General features: G+C 48.5%; 1 pseudogene; it reads right to left on the reverse strand.

The window, feature by feature from the left end:
• Positions 1–6,153: 6,153 nt before the first annotated feature.
• LOC133099793 (nicotinamide N-methyltransferase-like) lies at positions 6,154–11,275 on the reverse strand (annotated as a pseudogene).
• Between the last annotated feature and the right edge of the window lie 561 nt (positions 11,276–11,836).

The following is an 11,836-nucleotide window of genomic DNA, read 5'->3' on the forward strand; positions in this document are numbered from 1 at the left end:
TTCTCTGGTGAGCTTGAGCACATCTAAATAGGCGTATCAGTGAGTAAGCTAAGTGATATAACAAACCCCAAATCTCAGTGGCTTAACAAAACAAATGTTTAGTTTTGGTTCACATCACATTTCAGTGTAGTGGGGGTCAAGGGCGGACTACTACTCCAGATGGTCAGGCTTCTACTGTGTAGCTCTGTCATTTCTTAGGGCCTCAGGGTCCTCTGCTGGATTCTCTGCATCCAGCCAGCAGGGGAGGGAAGAGAGAGCCCTCAGAGAATGGCACGGGAAGTTTGTAGTGCCACGCACAGATGCAGTCACATTCCTTGGGCCAGAGAAATGCCTGGTGCCCCTGTGTGCCAAAGAAAAGAGGATATGGAAATTGGTGAAGAATTAGACAATCTCTGCCCCAAGATGTTTGTGACTTTTGGGGTTTCCCTTTCTATAAATTTCCTCATCATATCCTTGTTCCTTTTTTTTTCTTTTTTCAGACTTCCTCCTGTCATTGTTATTCATTTGTGTATTCATTGTGTATTCTAGAAGGTATCGATTCCCTGTTGGGATTTTTAAAATATATTTATTTATTTTCTTTCTTTTTTTTTTTCTGGCTGCATTGGGTCTTCATGGCAGCACACGGATTTCTCTCTAGTTGCAGTGCACGGGCTTTTCTCTAGTTATGGCGTGCAGGTTTTCTCTCTCTAGTTGTGGCGCGAGGGCTCCAGGGTGCATGGTTTGTGGTACGCGGGCTCTCTCGTTGAGGCGCGCAAGCTCAGTAGTTGTGGCGTGCAGGCTTAGTTGCCCCACGGCATGTGGGATCTTAGTTCCCTGACCAGGGATCGAACCCAGGACCCCTGCATTGGAAGGTGGATTCTTTACCACTGGACCACCAGGGAAGTCCCTCCCCATTGATTTTTGTTTGTTTGTTTGTTTGTTTGCTTGTTTGTTTTAAAGGAGTTTTTTTATTTTAAAAATAAATTTATTTATTTATTTTTGGCTGCATTGGGTCTTCGTTGCTGTGCGCGGGCTTTCTCTAGTTGCGGTGAGCGGGGGCTACTCTTCGTTGCAGTGCTCGGGCTTCTCACTGCAGTGGCTTCTCTTGTTGCGGAGCATGGGCTTTAGGTGCACGGGTTTCAGTAGTTGTGGCACATGGGCTCAGTAGTTGTGGCTCACAGGCTGTAGTCTGCAGGCTCAGTAGTTGTGGCTCACAGGCTTAGTTGCTCTGTGACATGTGGGATCTTCCCAGACCAGGGCTCAAACCCATGTCTCCTGCATTGGCAGGCGGATTCTTAACCACTGTGCCACCAGGGAAGCCCCCGCATTGGTTTTATCATTGCCAATAATTCTACCAATCTGTCTGCCTGATCACTTTGGCTATGGGGGTCTTTCACCAGTCAGGAATCTAATTTTTATGTGACCTAGTCAATCAATTTTTAGTCTTACGGTTTTTATTTTTTAGATTGTGTTTGTTGTTTGTTTACAGTCTTAACCTCTGGATTCCTCTTGAAAGCACTCTGTCACTATTTCCTTTGTCAGTTTCCCCATCAGTCCCCAATTTGCAAGGAGGTCACTTGTTAAGGACAGGGATGTGGAAGGTCCCCAGAGGGAAAGGCTCACCCAGAGGCTAATTACCCAGCCTCCAAGTCTCCCTTCCAGCATCCATTTCCCCCTAATCCTGTAGGCTCTGGCCTAGAAAAACTCAGTTCTCCAAAGCTCCTACGCAAATGTACAGAACTGCTCAGGAAACCGTTTCAACCGGCAGGAGAGGTGGGCAAGAGCCAGATCACAGAGCCTGAGCCTGATAAGATGGTTGCAGCATTAAAGGGTATTAGGGTGGAACTTTCTCAGACACATTAGAGTTTCTTTGAACCTCTCTCCCAAGTTGTTTCTTCAATCTCTTCCTTACACTTTTCCCTTGCCTGAAAAGCCCTCTCTACCTTTGCTTGGTTAAACCATCTTATCCTTAAGCCTTAACCTGGGCATTACTTCCAGGAAGCCTTCTCTGACCTCGCTCCACCCCACGCCCACATCTACGTGAATGCACTTCTGAGCCTTGCACAACTCTCACTGAACTTACCACACTACATTGCAATGGCCATTTGCCTACCTGATTGTGAACTTCTGGGAAGAATCTGAATCCAATTCCCCTTTGTACTCCTAGCACTAGCTCGGGACCTTAACACATGCATAACAGCTGTTGGATGGATCTGATGGGCTTACTATGTCCTGTCCACGGTACTTGGCCTTCCTGCCCCAGCTTCATGGGCTTTGGGGAGGTTTTCATTACAGCAGAGAGGTCCCAGAAGGATGCCCTTCCAGAGGTCAGCTGGGGTGTCTCTCCCTTGGTCTGCGTGTCCAGGCTGCTTATGGGCCAGTCTCTAGCCGGGCCCTGGAGAGGGCAGATCTGAGTTAGCTTTCCTGGGCCTTAGCCTCTATTGTGGATGGGGCAGGACCTGTGCAAATTATATGTGGTTAAGTGAAGGTCAGTGGAGATCAGGACTCTGTCCTGGCAGTGGCCCTCCTCTTCCTGGTTCCCGCATTCAGAGGTCAGGTTGGATGGGAGAGCGGGCCTCAGACGATGAGCAGTCCGTGGACAAGCAAGATGGAGGGAAGAGGGGATTCCCTGGTGGTCCAGTGGTTAGGACTCCGCACTTTCACTGCCGAGGGCGTGGGTTTGATCCCTGGTCGGGGAACTAAGATCCCAGAAGCCATGCAGCGCAGCCAAAAATAAAGATTGAAAAAGAAAAAAAATTGAGAGACGAGAGTCCTCCTGCCCCCTTGGCCCTGCAGCCTGCCAAGCTCAAGGCTTGGCTGCCCCCTTGTGTCCACAGAGTGAAGGACAAGGGAAACTTAATCCTAAACTGCCATAAATTAATTAATTAATTAATTAATAAAGCGGGCTTCTCCACCGCAATAAGCCCATGCACTGCAACAAAGAGTAGCCCCCGCTCGCCGCAACTAGAGAAAGCCCACGTACAGCAATGAAGTCTCAACGCAGCCAAAAATAAATAAATTAAATAAATAAATTTTTTAAAAAAAGAAATGGAAAATTTTATTTGAGCCAAATTTGAGGATTATAACCCCGGAAGAGCATCTCAGAAAGCTCTGAGAACTGTTCGGCCCGTTAGAACTCAAGGCACAATTATATAAGTTTTTGAGACAGAGGGCTGTCCAACAAATGAAGTATTATTGAGTTTACATAATCCAGATCTAAGGGTCATCGTGGTAGGTCATGTGACCCCTTACGAGATCAAGAAGGAATGTTATGATTTGAGTTGTCTTGTTGGTGCTGGGAGAATGTTGCTCTTTATGGCTGAGCAGTTATTCCTGCTGATGGGGGAGGGTTGGTCGATGGGTAATGCAGATACACCACGCACAGTGGGGGGAGAGGGGAGGCCAAAGTGCAGACGAGAATTGTTTGCATTTAAACTTTTCTTGTCTCACCATAAAATATGAACTTTATTTCACAATCATAAACATCATTTCATGATGTTTAGAAACTCTCTGAAAATGTGCCAAAGAGCTCCTATAGGTCCTCAATCCCTGGGAATAAAAGAAAGACTGTCCTACAGCATCCTTTGCAATGGCATCCCTCTGCTTGATACCAACGACACAGAAATCGATGTCCTTAAATGACACAGAAATCGATGTCCTTAAATGTAGTGAATCATTGCCTTGGGCAATACTATGCAAGGAACAGATTGTACAAAGTTTTATTTCTATACAATGAAATTAGCAGTGGAGCAACAAATTGCTTTAAATTTTATGGGTAGGGCTTCCCTGGTGGCGCAGTGGCTGAGAATCTGCCTGCTAATGCAGGGGACACGGGTTCGAGCCCTGGTCTGGGAAGATCCCACATGCCACGGAGCAACTGGGCCCGTGAGCCACAACTACTGAGCCTGCTTGTCTGGAGCCTGTGCCCCGCAACGGGAGGGGCCGCGATAGTGAAAGGCCCGCGCACCGCGATGAAGAGCGGACCCCGCACCGCGATGAAGAGTGGCCCCCGCTTGCCGCAACTAGAGAAAGCCCTCGGACGAAACGAAGACCCAACACAGCCAAAATAAATAAATAAATAAATAAATAAAGTAGCTATTAATTTTTTTAAAAAATGTTTTAAAAAAAAATTTTATGGGTAGTGGGAATTCCCTGGTGGTCCAGTGGTTAGGACGCTGTCCTTCCACTGCAGGGGGCACGGGTTCGATCCCCGGTCGGGGGAGCTAAGATCCCACATAACGCGCGGCCAAAAAAAAAAAAAATTATGGGTAGTATGGAAACATAGATTAATTTTTAAATTGTCTCTTGACTCAAAGGCCATTTTTTAGAAATCTACCTTGTAATATTAAAGCATCTATATGTGGGAAAATAGAATGGAGACTAATTCCTTGAAACATTGTTTGTACTAGGGAAAAAAAATAAAACCGGGCTTCCCTGGTGGCGCAGTGGTTGAGAATCTGCCTGCCAGTGCAGAGGACACGGGTTCGAGCCCTGGTCTGGGAAGATCCCACATGCCGCGGAGCAGCTGGGCCCGTGAGCCACAACTACTGAGCCTGCGCGTCTGGAGCCTGTGCTCCGCAACAAGAGAGGCCGCGATAGTGAGAGGCCCGCGCACCGCGATGAAGAGTGGCCCACGCTTGCCACAACTAGAGAAAGCCCTCGCACAGAAACGAGGACCCAACACAGTCAAAAATAAATAAATAAATAAATTTTTAAAAAGAACTTTAAAAAAATAAATAAATAAAATAAAACCAACTGAATGCCTAAAACACTAAATAAAGATGTTTGATTTATCTTTTAATAAATAAATAAAAACATACATACATACATACATACATACATACATAAAGGGGGCTTCTCTGTGGGAGGGCTGCAGACAAGATACCCAACAGGCAGGCTGGCAGTTTCAGTCTGCCTGTTGGTTTTGCTTCCAGAGACCTTCTCCGCCCTAGTTTTGGGGAGCTCCGTCATAAAGAAGTGGGGTTGCTGGGCTTGGCACCCTGCCCCAGGAGCTCCTGCTCTCACACCATTGGCTGTGCGGGGCCCCAGTTAGGTCTGCTCATCCCAGGCATCTCCTCCCACCCCCTCTGCCCATTACTCTCCACAGCATCGCCCTGGTTGTTTCCTTCTTGGGGCTTCTCACACTCTTGTTTTGGTCTACTCTATTATTGCCTGCCTTCCCTGCCCCTCCCAAGTAGAATGAGGGCAGGGCCTTATTGGACTCATTCATTGCATCCCCAGAATACAGAACAGGCCCCGCAGGGAGCAGCCACTTAGCACGTGTTTCCCGACCGAAGTTCCCCACACATGCCCAATGTCCACCCACGGCTCCCATCTGGGCCAAGCTGCTTCCTCCTCCTGAAACGCCTTCATCACCCCATCCCACCCCCACCTCCACCTCACTGTCTGCCTGGCAACCTGGTATTTACCGTTAGTTCAAGGCTCACTTTAAACATTACCTCTTTGTGATGCCTCCCTGACCTCTCCCAAATTAGGCCATTTCCTTCTGTGTTCCCTCACTTCCTATAACGGCTGTCATAACTGTCTGTGAGCCCGGCAAGAATTGTATCATATTTGTTCTTGCATTCTCAGTGCCTGGCAGGTGGCAGATGCTAAACAAATATTTATTGATGAACTCTGATGACCACTGGAGAGGCTCACAGAGCCCAGTGCCCCGAGCTGCCCTCCTGGCCTCACCTCCCTCCGCTCTCGCATAGGGAGCCCACACTCTAGGCAATGGAAACATCACATCATTCACTCAGCATCTTCCCAAGGCCATGTTTTGTAACAGTACTCTTTCCTCCTGGGGGAATGCTTTTCCAACCATCATCCTCCTTTAAAAGGCATCTTGGCTGCCACTTCCTCCATGAAACCTTCCTCAGTTCCTGAACAGGAACTAATCCCTCCCTCTTCTGTGCTTCCCACCATCGTCCCCCTCCCGAGCTAATTCTGCCTCACTGTAGAACTTAATGGAAGTGTGCTGCCCGTTATCTCAGCAAATTGTAAATCTTCTCCGGTCACCAGCCACGGCTCACACACATTGGTATCTCTCATCTGCCATGAAGCTAAACACTCAAATGCCCACTCAGAGGCAGCCCATAAAGCATACACGATAACTTGAATGTCATGTCAAGAAGCCAATAGCTCCCAATGTGAAAACTCGTGTAACTAACACTAGGACCCCGGAAGAAACTTCCCCAGGTGCACGTCCACACTTCCTGCAGGAAGGCAGAAACTGGGCACCTCAATCCCGCCAAGAGCTCCCGCCCTGGGCACCCTCCACATATGCCCTCCCACCTTGCTCTTTGCCTTATGCTTTCCCAGCCCAGCCCAGCTTTCTGGCCGCACATGCCAGTGTATCCTTGGAGCTCTCTTGGGATGGAGTGTTAGCACTCAGCCTCAGGGTCCATCTACTGCAAGCAAGTCCTGGTAGCTAATCTTGATCTGACCTCAGCCTTTGGGAGTCAGCCTCACCTATAACTCATGTGGTGGCACCAGGGATAGAACTGACCCATCTCTACTACCATCCTCAGCATAAACACACACACACACACACATACACACACACGTGTGCACATGCCCACATACACACGCAAGAATATACCCAGATACACACATGGTGTAGAATGTGATCAAGGGCTTAGATGTTGCAATCATGTTTAGTGTGAAGACCAACCCTGGGCAAAGGTTCTGACACTCCTCACAGTGTCCAGCTTGACGCAGGCATTCAACAAATATTTGTTGAATGACTAAATTGCTTGCGTGGCCACCTCCAACGCCACCCACGGTCGCTGATTTGACACTCCTCTGCCCCCTTGAAGCGCTGGCCTGTTCTACCATGCCAGGTGCCTGATGTATTAGCAGTGCCCTAGAGGGATAGGGCCGCAATCTTGGTACCCAAATGTCTTCAGTTTTTCTTAAAGTTCACCAAACACAGTATGTTATCTCCCCTCTGGGTCTCAGTACCTGTACTAGAAGTTCCTGCCCTCCACCCCCGATTCCTTCACCTGGCTTACTCTTGGTCACCCTTTAGATCTCACTGATTTGCTTGCTACTTCTTTCAAAAAGTCTTTTCCAAGTGTCCCATTCCTGCCCCCAACTGGGTTAGGTGGGTTTCACTGGACAAAGAAGGAAAACAACTTCTCTTGCTCTTTTTAGAACTGCTTATGATATGCATCTATAAGGTCAGCCAAACTTAAAAAACACACGAAGTTGCTCACGTGGTTATTTACCAAGTGTATTCATGTTATATCTTTGGGGTGTCACAATAACCCTGGGGAAGGGTGTGATGATTTCCATTTCAGAGATAAGAAAACTGAGGCTCTGAGTTACCAGGTGCCCACCTAAAGTCACAAGAGCAAGTAAGCCAGAGAGCCAAGTGTCAAAATCCATGCGTGTGCTTTCCATTTCATGGGGTCGGGGTGCAGTATTAGCAGGGATGAGGATGGAGGTGGGGAGTGAGCTCCGAAGTTGTGTCGTCTGAACTGCCTAAAATAGGGGAGCGGGAAGGGACTCTTCTCCTTCATTCCACGCAACCCTGAAGAGCCCTCAACACGAAGGAGGCACAGCTTTATTTCTCTGGTGCAATTCTTTTTCCCAACCCTGGGCCATTAGTGAAGCATATTATGAACCTCTCTGTTTCAGATAAGCATCCCTATTTACCTGGCAATCATTTGCTGGTAAGGGTTCTAAGTAAAGCTAACTAAATGGAGAGGAACGTGAATGAGGTGGCAGAGTGATGGATGGAGCCCTGCCCTGCTTGCTGCCCATTCCTCCAAGTCGCTGCCTCGGTCCCTTCTCCGGGCCACCAGGAAGAACCTTGTGTGGTCAGAGCAGTCATCCAAGCGGGTCTCAGTGGCCTGCGGAAACTCCTCCAGCTTCTCAGTGATGAAGTCGGTCTCCTGCAGGGCCTCCCGCAGGAATTTCTCGTCCAGGGGCAGTGCGGAGAACCTCTTGACCCCACCATGAAGAAGCTGGCCTCAAAGTCCCCGCTCAGCACCAGATGGCCCCTGGGCCGGGGCAGGGTCCTGAGGTGGCGCAGGGTGTGCGTCCAGGCAGGCCTGCAGGGTGGGGCAGGCAGCCTCGAGGCACAGGGAGGAAATGCAGTCAGCCAGGGGCAGGACCGCAGGTTCCAGGGGCCGTTCTTTCAGGATGTCACACTTGAGCACCTGGCGGATGGCTCTCCTTAAACGTTCCTCTTTCTCGGCCCATCTGTCTCTGGAGTGGAGGGAAAAGGAAAGAGGGGCCAGCTGGGTCATGCTTATCGCGTAGACCGCGCACATCACTCCCGGCCATTCTCTGCTTGGCGCACAGGCTCCCAGAACAGCAGGTCGCCGGTTTTACAGATGAAGAAACTGAGTTCCAGAGAGAGACCTGGTCCTGAACCAGCTGTGGACAAAGTCAAGCCCAGGACCTGCCGACCCTGCAGTCAGCGCTCTGTCTACCTGCAGGCCCTCTGTCGGCAGTGCACCCCTGGCAGTTAGCCCATTCTCTTTCTGCTAGTCTGTGTTTAACACGACCCAGACAAGTGCCTCCAGAAACGGAAAGTCTGCCTGGAATCAGCTGAGCAAAACTACATAGTGAGCTTCGGGCACTTTGTTGGGGCCCCCAGTTTCTCCATTACCTTTCCCTCCCTTTGTCCCCTGGCCACTCCACTCAACCTCCTCGTCACCTCATACATTTCCTTCTTACCTATACTTGTTCTCAGGATGCGGGCTGCATTCGTATTATTGTATGAATAAGGACTAGTACTTGAAGGCTTACTCTTTCCTGCTCTGTATTTTTTAAAAAGTCATAGTCTTAACATATACACACTACTATATATAAAATAGGTAAACAACAAGGACCTACTTATAGCACAGGGAACTATACTCAATATCTTATAATAACCTGTAATGGAAAAGATCTGAAAGAGAATATATATATGTATAACTGAATCACTTTGCTCTACATTTGAAACTAACACAACATTGTAAATTAACTATACCTCAATTTTTAAAAAGCAAAAAAAAAAAAAAAAGCTATAGTCTTAAGCAAAAGGAATAAGAATCTAACGTACAACCTCAACTATCTTACCTAACTAGGGAGGGTGCTATTTGGGGAGTGGAAGGGCTATGGTGGACCATCCTGATGCCCTGAAATTGAATGAAAATACACAAGGTAAGTAAATTCTGTTCCACTTGCAGTGCAAGATTGTCTTAATTCTAACCCCTATCTCCTGGGATCCACAAAAAGATTCCACAAGTTTAGAGCCCCCTGGGGCTTGTAACTGGAACAACAGGGGCACCAGCCAATCAGAATGGAGGCAGCCCAGCGGGTTCTCCATTTGCTTGGGCTCAGACCTTGGCATTCCATGTGGACCTTAATGATGTTTCTTCCAGCTCCAGGTTTGTCTCTAGCCAGCTCTTTCTGTTCCCTCTTTTGGTCTCTATAGGATTCATATCTCACTCTTCCTCCTTTCTTCTTGGGGTCCCACTGACTTCCTTCCTTCTTTGTCTCCATCTGCCTTGTCATTTCTACATGAGCCCCATGGAAAATTCTTGATTCGGGAGCTAAGTGAAGTTCCTGGTATCACGGAGACTCAAAAACAAACAATAACCCCCTTACCTGTTCCCCTCAAGCTCACACACATATTTCACCACCGAGACCAGTCAAACGCCCCTGGCATCTTCTTTAGCCACTTCGCCACCTCCTGGCAGTTTTTGTCTGGGTAGTTGATGGCAATGATCTCTTTGAAAGACTCGCAGGCAGAGAGGAGCTGGTAGATGGTGGGCCCAGAGCTGAGGTCAATCAGGAGTTTTCCTTCCAGCCCACCTGTTTTAGAACAGGAATGTTCTGAATCATCAGTACCAAGGCAGGGCTCTGAGGCCCACATTTCCCAAAAGGCTCCACTTTCCTTGTCCCATTGGGAGAGGCTACAGGGAGTCGACCATCTGGGAATGTAAACTCCAGGACTGGGAACTTTACCTGCACTAACTGCCCCAGCTCACTGAGCATGGAGAGTTTTGGTAGGAGGGGAGTGTTTTTAGGAGCAGGGGAGTTTGTTTGGTGGCTGGGTGTTAGAGAACCAGCTTTGACATTTCACCTGCCAATTTACCACTGTAAAGAAGTGTCCAGAGAAGAAATCTAGTCACATTCCTGAGTATACTGGTTTCCCTATTCCAAGCACTCTTTGTTGACGTGCCCTATAGCCCCACTGAGACCATCTGTAACATTCCAAAGATCAATCAGCAAACATTTATTGAGCACCAACTGTATTCCAGAAACTCGCTTGGCAGTATGGGGACTAAAAGGAGAATTCAGGGCCTGCTGACAGAGCCCTTGGTCTCCCCTTCCTGTCTTGCTTCTCTTCAGCCACGAGAGATTGTGTTGACACAAAATACCAGTAGCATTTGGACCCTGGCAAGGGGCTTCCAAGATAAACAACAAGGCTGAGAGGAGAGAAAACGAGCTGGACCCAGGGGTCCTGGCCGACTGCTAAACTTTGCCTGCTCACTTGCTCCTGGGTTCCGCTGCTACATTTTGTTTGTCTGTTTGTTGTTGTATTCGTAGGGTACAGTAGCAAATAAATTGAAGCAGGCATCAAAGGCTTAAGAAAATTTGATGGCAGAAAATTTTAATTGGGAAAATTCTGGCTATCAGGTTATGTTTTATTCTCATGTGAATGATGAAAAAATACCCATTATTTGATTTTAGTGGTCCAGCTGGCCTAGCACCTGTTTTCATGGGCTACCATGGTAAGCAGGCAGAAGAGTGGTAATGCTGAATTTGGAGCAAGGTTTTCTACACTTTCTGATGCCCTTGTAGTTTCTTTAGCCAGTGATAGGGAGAAGACAGGCCCACTCAGGACCATCAGAGACCGCAGCTCTTAGACTTTATGGGAGGAGAAAGTCTGACCTCACAAACTTTGAGGGCATCCCACCATGTACCATACATACATCAAGTGTATCTAAAGTCTTCCCGTAGGGGAGTTCCACATACTCTGAAGATCCAAAGTTGCTGCTCATGGTCTGGCCACCCCTCCCCAGACTCACCCTAAGCCTGCCCTACGATTAAAGAAGACCAGCATCTGATTTAAAAGTTGCATGGCCACCCCTCCTCCCACACTCCCCCATCTCTCCCCTCAGAGGTGAAGGAGACCTGCACCTGGTTTAAAAGTGACATTGTAGTGTTTTAGCAGGAAATGGAGGACTTCATCACCCAAAGGATCCTGGTTCATCTTGACGTAGTCCAGGTAGGACGTGGGTTCAAATTTCTCCTGATAGACATCAGGCTCCTTGGATTCCTGAAGGGCCATGGAGAGCAGTAAGCTTCGTCCAGGAAGGAGCAGCAGGCAATCTGATTCCCTGGGCCCTTCTTTTTTTTGTTTTTTCCCCATAAATTTATTTATTTATTTATTTATTTATTTATTTATTTATTTATTTACGTCTGCGTTGGGTCTTCGTTGTTGCGCGCAGGCTTTCTCTAGTTGCGGCGAGCGGGGGCTACTCTTCGTTGTGGTGCGCAGGCTTCTTATCGCGGTGGCTTCTCTTGTTGCGGAGCACGGGCTCTAGGCACGTGGGCTTCAGTAGTTGTGGCTCGCGGGCTCAGTAGTTGTGGCTCGCGGGCTCTAGAGCGCAAGCTCAGTAGTTGTGGTGCACGGGCTTAGTTGCTCCGCGGCATGTGGGATCTTCCCAGACCAGGGCTCGAACCTGTGTCCCCTGCATTGGCAGGCGGATTCTTATCTACTGCGCCACCAGGGAAGTCCCCTTGGGCCCTTCTTGATGGGGCTCAGGCTTCGTCCTTCCCCATCCCCCCAGAACACACACTGGGATGAAGACCAAAACAGCCAATGAAGGTAGTTTCCTGAACCTGCCTC

The sequence above is a fragment of the Eubalaena glacialis genome, chromosome 10, assembly GCF_028564815.1.
Source record: "Eubalaena glacialis isolate mEubGla1 chromosome 10, mEubGla1.1.hap2.+ XY, whole genome shotgun sequence".
Classification (NCBI taxonomy): Eukaryota; Metazoa; Chordata; class Mammalia; order Artiodactyla; family Balaenidae; genus Eubalaena; species Eubalaena glacialis.